Source organism: Triticum urartu, chromosome 5, assembly GCF_003073215.2.
Source record: "Triticum urartu cultivar G1812 chromosome 5, Tu2.1, whole genome shotgun sequence".
Lineage (NCBI taxonomy): Eukaryota > Viridiplantae > Streptophyta > Magnoliopsida > Poales > Poaceae > Triticum > Triticum urartu.
The window spans coordinates 205166384-205179133 of NC_053026.1; positions in this window are offsets into that span (position 1 = coordinate 205166384).

Consider the following 12750-nt stretch of genomic DNA (forward strand, 5'->3'; position numbering starts at 1 on the left):
TCTCTTGGTTTTAGAAGGCTTCTGAGCTTGAGCTGTTGCTTTGGGAGCAGTTTTGGGCTTTGATGTTGCAGCCCATCACTTGATTGCATCTCCCATGAGCTTCTGAGACTTGGGTGTTGGTGCAGCATCCTCTTCCTTTTCTTCTTCTTCTGGCCCTCTCATTATGGAGGATCTACCAAGCACTCTGGTAGTGGTCTTATTGACCCTCTCCTTCCTCTTCTTTCCTTCTCCAGTAGCCTCTCTAGTTGGCTTAGAGGTTTCAACAGTTGACGCTCTGACCTTTAAGGTTGGCACCCTCTTGGCAGGGGCCTTCTTTTGCAAACTAGGCTTTGTAGTTGCAGTAGTACCATACTCTTTCTTCAACGCCTTCTTCTTGGAGCTGACTTCCTCCTCAGTGGCCACATAGTCCTTATCTTCAGAATCTGAGGTTTTCTTCTTCCTTGGCATGGTGGCTACCTTTGGAAAATTACTGGGAGTGCTCCTGCTGCCATCATCTAAGGTGCTTGAGGGACTAGTGCCCTCACTCAATTGCGTTTGCTCTTCAGATCTGTTTTGGCTGTCACTTTGGTCAGACATCTTGGCAAGCACACTGACAGCAGTCCCTGTGAATAGATATAGATGAGGTAGAATAGATGAGCATCACAAAGTGCAGAGTTTTGCAAAACAGATGAGTCAAAAACTTAGTTTTAGTTCTCCACAAAAAGCATTTCGGAACTACCGATTTGTTAAAATCGGTGATACCGAAGCAACTTTTGGAACCTAAACTAGTGAACTCGGTCAGACCGAGTCACAGTTTGGTGGCTCCGAGATTGCTAGGGTTTCACAGAAAGTTGAACTCGGTCGCACTGATTTGCAATTTTCGGTCAGACCGAAAAATACATGTGCAATGGCCTAAGCCAAATCGGTGAGATCGATTTCTACAAGTCGGTCGGTCCGAGATGAGTTCAGCGGAGACCTAACCCTAAATTTTCGAATCAAACCTAACCTAAAGGATGTTTTTTTTGGATAGATTGTTTTCATACGTGGAAAAAATCATGGTGAATCAATGTGCTAGGAATCGGAGTAAGGAAATAGCACAAAGTATCGAACCCATACCGTAGTTCGGCGGGAGGTCGCTACGGCGACAACGGCGGAGCAGAATTCCGTTGACGGCGATGGAAACCATCGGCGGGAGGTCGCTGGCGGCGAGGAGACGATCCGGAGACCCGAGGAGGCAGAGCAGGATACGTGCGGGCTGAGGTGATGGGTCTATTATGATAACACCCCCTTAAGACTTATTCTGCACATCAGTTTCTTATTCTGATAACACCCCTACCTCACCGGCCCACCCCACCCACGACCTCACTTCTCTCCACTTTCCCCCTCCCCCACGCAGAACCCCCTCCATCCTTCCCCGTCGCCCGCTTCCTCCTACCCAACAGCGCGCAACCACGCCTACCACCTTCCTCCCCCACCTACCTCCCACGGCCGGCGCGCTGCCCAACCACCCCGCCCCACCCTGTCGGTGGCCTTCCTCCCATCGCTGGCGAGCCACCCCTCCCCCGACCGCTTCCCAGCATGAACCGGCGCCGGATCCAGGCCTCGGCAAGCCCCCGCGACGTCCCGGCGCCGGATCCAGGCCATGGCGGCCCCCCGCGATGCCCCGCTGCCGGAGCCAGGCCGCGACGCCGCCCCACCTGCTCCCTCCGCGCCGCCTCCCCACCTGCTCCCCACGCACCGCCGCCCAACCCGCTCCCCCCGCGCCGCCGGCCAACCTGCTTTCTTCGCGCCGCCGCCCAACCTCCTCCCCCCGAGCCGCCGCCCAACCTCCGCGACTCACCCTTCCCTCCCCGGCCTCCTTCTACCTCCGTCGTTGCGCCGGCCGGCCTAGCCCCACCGCCATCCTCGGGAAGTGCGTCACGAGCCCTGGAGCAGTGCACCGCGAGCCTCTCTAGCAGCTCGCCCATGGGATCCGGCAGTTTTTTGGCTTCTGCAGTTCGGTGCCCCCCGTGTGCAGTCTGGTGGTGCTACCCATGTATTGGATGGCACAGAGAGCACCATGGTGATCTCCCACAAAAAACTGCCCCGATGATAGTTGGGATTATTTGAAGTTTTTACCGATATTATCTGTTGTTTGTTTGTTTGTCAATGCACGGTTCAGTTCTTCAACAACCTTTCTCTTGAGGTTCACTTGCCGGCACAGAGAAGGACGGCGGCATCAACCTCTTCAGTTGGAGCAGTAGCGGAGTCGCGGTGTCTTTTCTGCCACTGGTTGATGTGGTCGTGTCTTTTCGACGACATCAACTTTCTCGGGAAAACATGCATTGAAGAAAAACAGAAGTACTTTTTTGAAATGCAGCTCTCCTATTTGAGTGCCGTTGTGATCTTTCTCCCAGAGGTTCACTGACCCAGGCGGTGGTGGACTTCGCGGCGCCGAAAAAAGTTTCACTTGCAACTAAAAAATGATATTTTTGCAGGAGAAGACAAAGATAAAGTGCACTGCACATGTTTGTTGAGCCTAAAAAATGCTGAATTGCACATCTAGGTTCTAGAGAAAAAGTGCAGTGCACTGGTCTCAAGCGGTAGTCCATTTTTTTCACTTTCGAGGTTCACTGCTCACATTCCGGGCAGCTCCCTATATTTTTGTTTTGTTTTGGGGGTGTTCATACAGAAAGGCAATATTTAGTTTGTAATTATTTGAAGAAATCTCATGTAGTTTATTGTATGAAGACTTGTTGTTTGCTATGTAAAAAGACAAGGAAAACAAGCAATGCAGTACACTAGCCTCGAGAGTGCGGTCCGAATGCATTAGTAAAAAAGAGTTAAGAATTAAAAAACCTGTGACGCCCGGATAATTAAGCTACAGTGATCCCACACTAATGATGCCACGTCACCTCGTTTATAGTTGCTAATCTCGAGTTAGTTCGAAACCGATTCAAATTCAAAATCAAAATCAAGCAAACAATAAAAGATTTTCAAATATTAAAACTAAAATGTTCAATAAATAGTAGATAAATCAGAGGCTATGATAAATTGTATACAACATTATTGAAATTTGATAAGTGACTTAAACAACCTCAAACAGTGGCTGAAAACATTATTTACTAACCTTTTTATTAATAAAAAAATAAATATGAAATGATAATTACCCCAAACTAGTTTTTGGTGGTAGGATATATTGTGATGTGAATTGTGGGCCAACTCTCATATTTTACAAAACTCATATGGTGCCCAAACAATTAGCCAAAACAGAAAAGGAAATAAATAAAAGAAAAGAAAATACATAACAAAAAAAAAGAAACCCCCCAGGCTAACTGGGCCTCGGCCCAGCCAGTGGCCTGCCAGGCCGGCCCACTCCCTCCCCTGGCCTATAACCCCGTGGGGGCACCGAACCGAACCCTAGCACGATCCCCACTCCCCCCCCGCCGCTCTCCCCTTCCCCGATCGGATCGGGGCAAACCCCCCCACTCCCCTCGCTCCTCGCACTCCCCCGCTGCCCACTTTGCCGACGGCGCTCCCCGACGCCTCTCGTCGTCTCAGGCGCCGCCCCGCCATCGTCGCCTTGACCCCGTCGCGCGCCTCCCCGTCCTCGCCCCCTTCCCGATCCAGAAATGGATCAGGGCTCGACCTCAACGCCGTCCGATGCCGCCTGCCGGAGCCACCTCGCCGGAGCCTCTCCGCCTCGATCCCCGTCGCCCCGCCGCCGTTCACCATCGCCACCGCCGCCCAGCTCCCTCCTCCTCAACCCTCCATCCCAGCGCCCCCCCACGCTCGGCTGGTTCTGGATCGGGGAGGGGCCCGATCCCGCGTCGCCCCGCACCCCCGATTCCGTCGCCCGTTGCCGCGACGGCCTCGCGTCCTCGTCCTCCTCCCCGAGCTCCGCAGGACGTCGTGCTCGTCGCACCGACGCCAACCGCCGCCGCCTGGAACCGTCGTCCTCATCCCCACCTCGCCGGACGGCCTCGACCTCCCCCGGCTTCACCGAGCCCTCCACGAGCTCCGCTGTGAGCCTCTCCGACGACCCCCACCTCCTCCCTCAATCAGGTTGTCGTCACCGCCGCGCCGCGTTTTCCCCTGCTGCTGCTCCCCTGACACCACAGCGCTCACCTGCTGCCGCGCCGTCCCGCCTCCGCCCTGCCGCCCTGTTCCGGCCGGCGCCATCGCGGCCCTTGGCCGCCGGAGCCCGTACCCGGCTCCCCCCCCATCGCCCGGGCAGGCTACGGCCTCGGGCATGGGCACCACACCCGCTGCCCGCTAGCGCCGGCGTCCGCTAAGGCCCCCTGACCCAATGACATGTGGGGCCTAGCCCCTGGAACGTTTATATATAAAAATAATAATTTATAAACAATAATAATTACATTAATTAATTAATTAAGGAATTAATTAAGTTAATTAATCATAATCAGATTAACCTAATTAACTAATTAGTTTAATTAAACAGTACTTAGATTAGTTAAACACTAATTAGGCTGAACAATCAATGACATGCGGGACCCACACATAGTTGACCGAGTCAACTGCTTAGTTGACTGCTGATGTCAGCATGATGTCATGCTGACGTCATCTTTTACTATTCTGGATAATGTTGAATTATATAATTAATTCCAAGAATTAATAAAACTTTAGAAAATCATTTTAAAATAAACCGTAACTCGGATCGAAAAACTTTGTACATGAAAGTTGCTCAGAACGACGAGGCAAATCCGGATACGTAGCCCGTTCGTCCGCCACACATCCCTAACATACCGAACTCGCAACTTTCCCCCTCCGGCTCCTCTGCCCGAAAACGCGAAACACCGGGGATACTTTCCCGGATGTTTCCCCCCTTCACCGGTACCACCTATCCCTACGTTAGGTCACCTCTAGCACAACGTATTGCCGCTTCTTGCTTTTTGTTACATTTGATTGCTCTGTTATTTATTGTGTTCCCCTTCCGTTACTTCTTTCCGGTAGACCCTGAGACCGATGCCGGTACCCCTGTGATCGACTACATCGACGACCCCTCCTTGTCTGAGCAACCAGGCAAGCCCCCCCCTTTGATCACCAGATATCGCCTACTCTTCTCTATACTGCTTGCATTAGAGTAGTGTAGCATGTTACTGCTTCCCGTTAATCCTATATTGATGCATAGCCTGTCCTTGCTACTACTGTTGTTACCTTTACCTGCAATCCTAATGCTTAGTATAGGATGCTAGTATTTTCATCAGTGGCCCTACATCCTTGTCCGTCTGCCATGCTATACTATCGGGCCGTGATCACTCGGGAGTTGATCACGGGTATATACTATATGCTTTATACATGATACATGTGGTGACTAAAGACGGGTCGGCTTGAGGAGCACCCGCGAGTGGAGTTTTGAGGCGGAGCGGCAGGGCAGGTTCCGACCACCTAGGAGAGAGGTGGGCCTGGCCCTGGTCGACGTTCGCGGATACTTAACACGCTTAACGAGATCTGGGTATTTGATCTGAGTCTGGCCATTTGGTCTATACGCACTAACCATCTACGCGGGAGTAGTTATGGGTATCCCGGCGTCGTGGTATCAGCCGAAGCCTTCTTGACGTCAGCGACGGAGCGGCGCGCGCTGGATTGGACTGGAACGCCACTAGGCTAGGTCTGCTTCCGGCCGCCCACGCAACGTGCAGGTGTGCTAAGGGCGATGGGCCCAGACCCCTGGGCGCTTAGGTTTAGACCGGCGTGCTGACCTCTCTGTTGGTCTAGGTGGGGCTGCGACGTGTTGATCTTCCGAGGCCGGGCATGACCCAGGAAAGTGTGTCCGGCCAAATGGGATCGAGCGTGTTGGGGTATGTGGTGCACCCCTGCAGGGAAGTTAATCTATTCGAATAGCCGTGATCTTCGGTAACAGGACGATTTGGAGTTGTACCTTGACCTTATGACAACTAGAACCGGATACTTAATAAAACACACCCTTCCAAGTGCCAGATACAACCGGTGGTCGCTCTCTCACAGGGCGACGAGGGGAGGATCATCGGTTAGGATTATGCTATACGATGCTGCTTGGAGGACTTCAGTCTACTCTCTTCTACATGCTGCAAGACGGAGGCTGCCAGAAGCGTAGTCTTCGAAAGGACTAGCTATCCCCCTCTTATTCCGGCTTTCTGCAGTCCAGCCCACATATAATAGCCTTATTCCAGTTGATACCAATGCATGCATATGTAGTGTAGCTCCTTGCTTGCGAGTACTTTGGATGAGTACTCACGGTTGCTTTCTCCCCCTTTTCCCCCCTTTCCTTTCTTCCTGGTTGTCGCAACCAGATGTTGGAGCCCAGGAGCCAGACGCCACCGTCGACGACGACCCCGACCCCTACACCGAGGTGCCTACTACTACGTGATGCCCGCTGACGACGACCAGGAGTAGTTAGGAGGATCCCAGGCAGGAGGCCTGCGCCTCTTTCGATCCGTATCCCAGTTTGTGCTAGCCTTCTTAAGGAAACTTGTTTAACTTATGTCTGTACTCAGATATTGTTGCTTCCGCTGACTCGTCTATGATCGAGCTCTTGTATTCGAGCCCCGAGGCCCCTGGCTTGTAATATGATGCTTGTATGACTTATTTTATTTGTAGAGTTGTGTTGTGATATCTTCCCGTGAGTCCCTGATCTTGATCGTACATGTTTGCGTGTATTAGTGTACGATTGAATCGGGGCGTCACAATCACAAAACCAATGCAGTTCTCTTGCCTTGTCATGTAATTCAAAAACATTAGAAAAAACTTGTTTTAGAAGTTCAATCCATGCGGTTCAGTTAGGCTCGACTTGAAGCATGGATCACTTCCTCGTCTTCAAAAATTCATGTCCCACAAAAAAGAAATCATGCAATCCGCTAGCCCGTCTGATGTAGTGCGGTTTCAGTCTAAAAAGCAGTGCGGTTTTCTTCCTCGTCTTCAAAAATTCACGTCCCACAAAAAAGAAATCATGAAGTCCTCTAGCCCGTCTGATGCAGTGCGGTTTTCAGTCTAAAGCAGTGCGGTTTTCTTCCTCGTCTTTAAAAATTAACGTTCCACAAAAAAGAAATCATGCAGTCCGCTAGCCCGTCTGATGCAGTGCGGTTTTCAGTCAAAAAGCAGTGCGGTTTACTTCCTCGTCTTTAAAAATTTACGTACCACAAAAAAGAAATCATGCACTCCGCTAGCCCGTCTGATGCAGTGCGGTTTTCTTCCTCGTATTCAAAAATTTACGGCCCACAAAAAATAAATCATGCAGTCCACTAGCCCGTCTGATGGAGTGCGGTTTCCAGTCTAAAAGCAGTGCGGTTTTTTGTCTGATGCAGTATACACGACGATTTGGGTGTCGCGAAAAACAGAGTGTCCGTGTTTCGGTAAATTCAAAATTGCTCTTAAACCGTACGGAATTAGAGAGCGTGTTCTACATGAAAAAGTTGCGCCTTGTCGATATCTTTCCAATGGTGTATGATTTGAATCATTTCGACGACCGGTTTGTAAAAATTTCGCGAAAAACGGCCGCTACCACTTGTCGTCTACCACACGATTTTCAAAATTAACTTAAAACTGTAACTAATCACAAAACCATTTCTACATGTGAAAGTTGCGCCTTGTCCATAGCTTTCCAACGACATATTACACACCTCATTTTGACAAACGGTTAAAAAACTAGAGCGAAAACAGTACAAAAAATTTGAAAAAATTTGAAAAATAGAATTCCGCGATTTAGTAAATTTGAAACTGCTCTTAAACCGTAACGAATTAGAGAAATAAATATATATGAAAAAGATGCACCTCGACGATAACTATCCAACGGTGTATCATTTGCTTCATTCCGACGAGCGGTTTAGAAAAAAATGCGAAAAAACATTCGCTGCCACTCGTTGTGGGCCGCACCATTTTCAAAACTGCTCTTAAACCGTGAGGAATCTCGAAAAGTGTTCAACATGGTGAAGTTGCGCCTAATCCATAGCTTTTCAACGATATATTACACGCCTCGTTCCGTCAAACGGTTAAAAAACTAGAGCGGAAACAGTACCAGAAAAAACACTGCGTGCAGTTTTTTGCCACGGGAAGTTCACTCGCCTCAGTACTCCAGCACACTTGGTTCAGACAATGACGTGCACTTGCGTTGAGCGTGCAGTGCCGAAGTGTTATCAGAATAACTATTCTGATAATATTATTAGAATAGACCGGCTGCATATATAAAAGTTCGAATGGAACAACTCGGTGTGACCGAAAAGTTCGAATCGGTTGCACCGAGATAGAAAACCTAGATCAATTTGGTGAACTCGGTGTGACCGAAGTGAATGACTCGGTCATACCGAAATGCACAAAGAGATTTTGGAAGTTTAAGCCTATGACGAATCGGGAACTCCGAGTGCTCCTCACACAGAGTGGTTCGAATCTGAATTGATCAAACTTTGTGATGTAGCATGAATAGAGTTTGAGACGAGAAAATCATAGATAGCTAGAGGAGGTTCTTAGGCATTCTTGTCCATCCATTTAGCAAAAGAGAAATAGACAAACAATCAAGGCAACAAATGGATGTCCTCGAATGAGTAAAATATGCAATCAACATGCTCACTCAATAAAATGGCAAATGAAATATGTGGTAAAGCATGCACAAACATTCTAGCATCTGTCAAGCAATTGGCGATGACTAGGTCATCTATATATGATAATATTGACTTAGGAGTCAAATGAGAACATTTGATCATAGGTCATACTCAAGGTTTAAGTACAAGTGGGGTTACCACTTTTACATAAAAGCATTGTTGTGTTCACACCATTAGAGTTGCTTTAGCTTAATTGATTAGAGTAAAGCTCCCCCTAGATGTGATATCCCCCCTAAGAGGGATGAACCAACCTTTGGTTTTGTCGATGATGACTTCATGTAGATGTTGAAGATGTGGATGCTCAATGTTGATGTAGATCATTTGGAGCAATCCATTGGAGTGAGTTGCACTTTCAATACCTACACGGGTTAGTCCCACAAGGAACAAACAAGGATATCCATAGACATAGAGTGATGTACACACAAGATGATGTCCATGTAAGCATTAGGTTACCTTGTCCCTTGTCTTACCAACAAGAGGGTTTATGACTCCTTGAACTAGTGCAAGATGTGGAAGTTGTTTACACTTGTTCTCGCCAAAGTGATATGAGTGAAGTATGTTGGCGGAGTCACCCTCAAGAACTCTCTAGTTCTTATTCTTCGGGATCCACATCATCTTGATGGGAATCCTTGGAGTTGTAGTCGTACTTGATGTAGTAGAACTTGATGTAGTCTTGGGAACCCATTTGACCAAGGCCTTAGGAGCTTCTTCAAATGCATCAATCTCCTCTTGGAGCTTGTCCTTTCCTTTTTGCTTGTGGTCTTGTGGTGGAAGATCATCTTGAGCTTGTGTTCCTTGGAAAGAAGTAGGATCATACTTCTCTTGTTGAGGAACAAACTTCGTCTTGGGGTATTGATCTTCTTCCCACTCAACTCCATTGGCATTGAACTTCCGTTCAAAACCAATACCTTGATTGTTCCGGTGCCTTCCTTGCTTGCATGCAATTTCCTCAAATTGCTTACTTCCGGCAAGACTCTTGTAGACACCTTTCTCTATAATTCCCTTCAATAGGCTATTTTCTTGCTCAAGTGTAACTTGGATAAAAGAATCATTAGTGGGATCAAGAGAACTACTAGAGGCAACAATATTGGATTTAACATGATTGTTGTTACTACTAGAGGAAGACTCTTTCTTACTCTTGTTGCTAGATTTAACTTGTGGCATGTAAGTAGACAAAAGTAAACGCTTGGCAATGTAAGGAGAACTTTTCTTGCGAAGATCATCATTGATTTCCTTTAAGAATCGATGCTCGTCCTCAAGGTTGAGCTTTTCAAAGCGTAACTTCTCATGAGTCTTTAAAAGTTCTCGATGATCTTCCAAGGTAGTTTCATGAGCAAACTTAAGAATGTTTAGTTCTTTAGATAGATGCTCAATCTCCTTCTTATCATCGTCATTCGCTTTATCTTGATTAGCATGATTAATAGCAAGTTCATCATAGTTTTCATCACTAGAGTTGTCAACAAGTAAATAATCATCACCTAGCAAATCATCTTCATCACTATTGAAATCAACATACTCGGGGTCTGATACCTTTGGTCCTTTAGCCATGAAGTATCTTCCAATTCCTTCATTTGGTGAGTCAAATATGTGAGTTGGTTGACACAAGTGCTAGACCGGCAACACCTTCATCTTGATTATATACGGAGTTGGAGTGATAACTTCTCTCGGAGTGATTGTCGGAGTCGGAGCCGGATACCCATTCACCAACATGAGCTTGATGTCTTCGTTTTGTGTAGCTCCTTGATGATTTGTCCTTCCTTTCTGAATCATTGCTTCTTCGTGATGTTCTTCGTTCATAACGGTCATCTCTACTCCTTCTCTCTCTAGGTGGTGATTCTTCTCTTCTACTTCTCCTTTTGGGTGAATCTTCTCTTCTTTTGTAGGGAGCCATACACTAATTAGAGTAGTGTCCGGGTCTTCCACAATTGTAGTAACTACGTTCATGACTCAAAGATATTTTGTCATTATAGGACCTTGACTTGGAACTCCTTTCCTTGCTTCTACTCTTGTAGAACTTGCTGAGGTTCTTCACCATTAGGCTCAATTCTACATTGAAGGCTTGTTTCTCACTTGATGATGTAGGAGCATCACATGAGGATTTGTAAGCACCACTGTAACATCCCAAATTTTCAATTTGGAATGTTATACATTAGATCATCATTGCATATCATATTTTATTTGCTTTTGGTTTTGATCCTAGAAATTCTACGCAACTCAAGGACCCACGGATAGAGTTGGGGATTTCGTTATTTTCATATTTGAGTGTTCTCAAATTTTGAGAATAGGATCATTTGATTTTAATTATTTTATCATCAATTATTTCTATTACAAAAATATGAGAGAGGTAATAAAATGACATTCCCAAAATAAAGAAATATTGAGGATTTAATAATAAAATCAAATAAGATTTTATTTCGGAGTTTTTCGGTATTTTATTTGAATTTAGGAAAAATGTGCGTTTTTCAAAATTGCATTTAGGCCCCAAATAAATGTTCACCTTGTGCGTCTTGATTTTGGAAGACCGGGAAAATTTATTTCGGGATTTTTGGAGTCCGTTTAGTATTTCTTTTCTTTGTTTTTCTGCGTGGAATATTTAAAAAAACGAAACCGACCTACGGGCCGTGTTAGGCCCGGACTCCTCCGAGGCCGGCCTTTAAAAGCTGGGGCACCCCACCCCGCAGCCCACCAAGCCGCCCCGCCCGAACCCTAGCGCCGCCCGCTGCGTCGCCGCGCCGCCCCGCCGCCGGAGTTCTCGTCGGAGTTGCCGGTAGATTTTTTTTCCCGAAAAACCGTTCAGTTTTTCCGGCGGTTTTGTCGGTTTTTTAGTTTCGGTTTTTTTAAAATAGATCGGTTTTTCCGATTTATTTAATTAGTGAGCGTTCGTCCATTCGTTCGCTCTAGCGAACATTCGTCGTTTTTTTCTTTTTCTTGGATTAAATTCACGATTTTTCTGATCGCGATTCCTGATCCGATTTTCGTTTTAGTATAACTTTTCGCTCGTTTATCAGAATCAGGCGATTCAAGCGCTTGGAGTTTCATCTCGAAACCCTCTATCCGTTTAATCAACTTAAACAAGTTTTTGCCACTGTAAAAAATTGCCCTATATCCAGAATAGTAAGCGAAGCATGTTTCTTTTGTCGTTTGACTTTCGTTGCTTCATTTGATTTGATTCTTTTTGTAAACTGGAGTTCTTAAGTTGAACCTTCTGGTTAGATCTCTAATTTGAGTTTTACCCGTGCATTAGATGACTACTTATTGTATGCTTGTTGGTTTGTCTGCGATAGAATAACCGGAGTGCGCCGCCTGTTACTTCGAATCTCTAGGTGTCGCGGATCATCAGCAAGGCAAGTAACACTTTGATCATACCTCCTACTACCCAGTTTTATTGCATTAGATCAATCCTCAAACAGTGCATGATTAGGACCTAATTAAATTGTGGGATGTGAAGTAGTTGAGGTAGTACCTATTACCTATTGTATTATCAAACCTTTGGGAGTTACTTCTACATTTGCCATTATGCCATGCTATGCTAGTAGACGTGGATTGGGTGAGTGATATCCATGTCAGATGTGAGAGTATTAATTAATGGTTTATCTAAGGTGGCAACTTAAACACGCATCTGGGTGGATTGAGGTACCTGGGTATTCCAGGATTGCCTGTTTTTCTTTATGGACCGCCACCCAGGCCCAAAGGGATCATGAGATTTTTCATACTAGAAACTTCCGTGTGCAGCCACAAGCTATTATGGGCTCTAGCATAGTTGATTAAGTCGTGCGAACTCTTACAGGGTAGACTAGCAGATGTAGGGGAAAGTAGGTGTAACGGTCTATCCATCGTAAGGTGCTAGCGCTTCTGAAAGACTGTGTCTCGGTCATCCGTCTTCTCAAACACCATGTAGTGCGAGGAACCAAACGGAGGCGATCGAGTCTTGTGGGGAAAAGTGTGAAAACCTCTGCAGAGTGTATAAACTAATCATGGTTAGCCGTGTCCCCGGTTATGGACATCTTGAGTATCTAGTACTTGGATTATCATGTGAATCTCAACATGTTACTCTAAAATTAAATTTTGATGGGTTTTGTTTAATGATGATGCTTAATTGGGATTGAGAATGCTGTCAACCATTCTCAATGTTTAACAACTACCATGATAGTTAAATAAAATTTATTCCTTTGCAGTAGGGAAAAATTGGCTTTACATA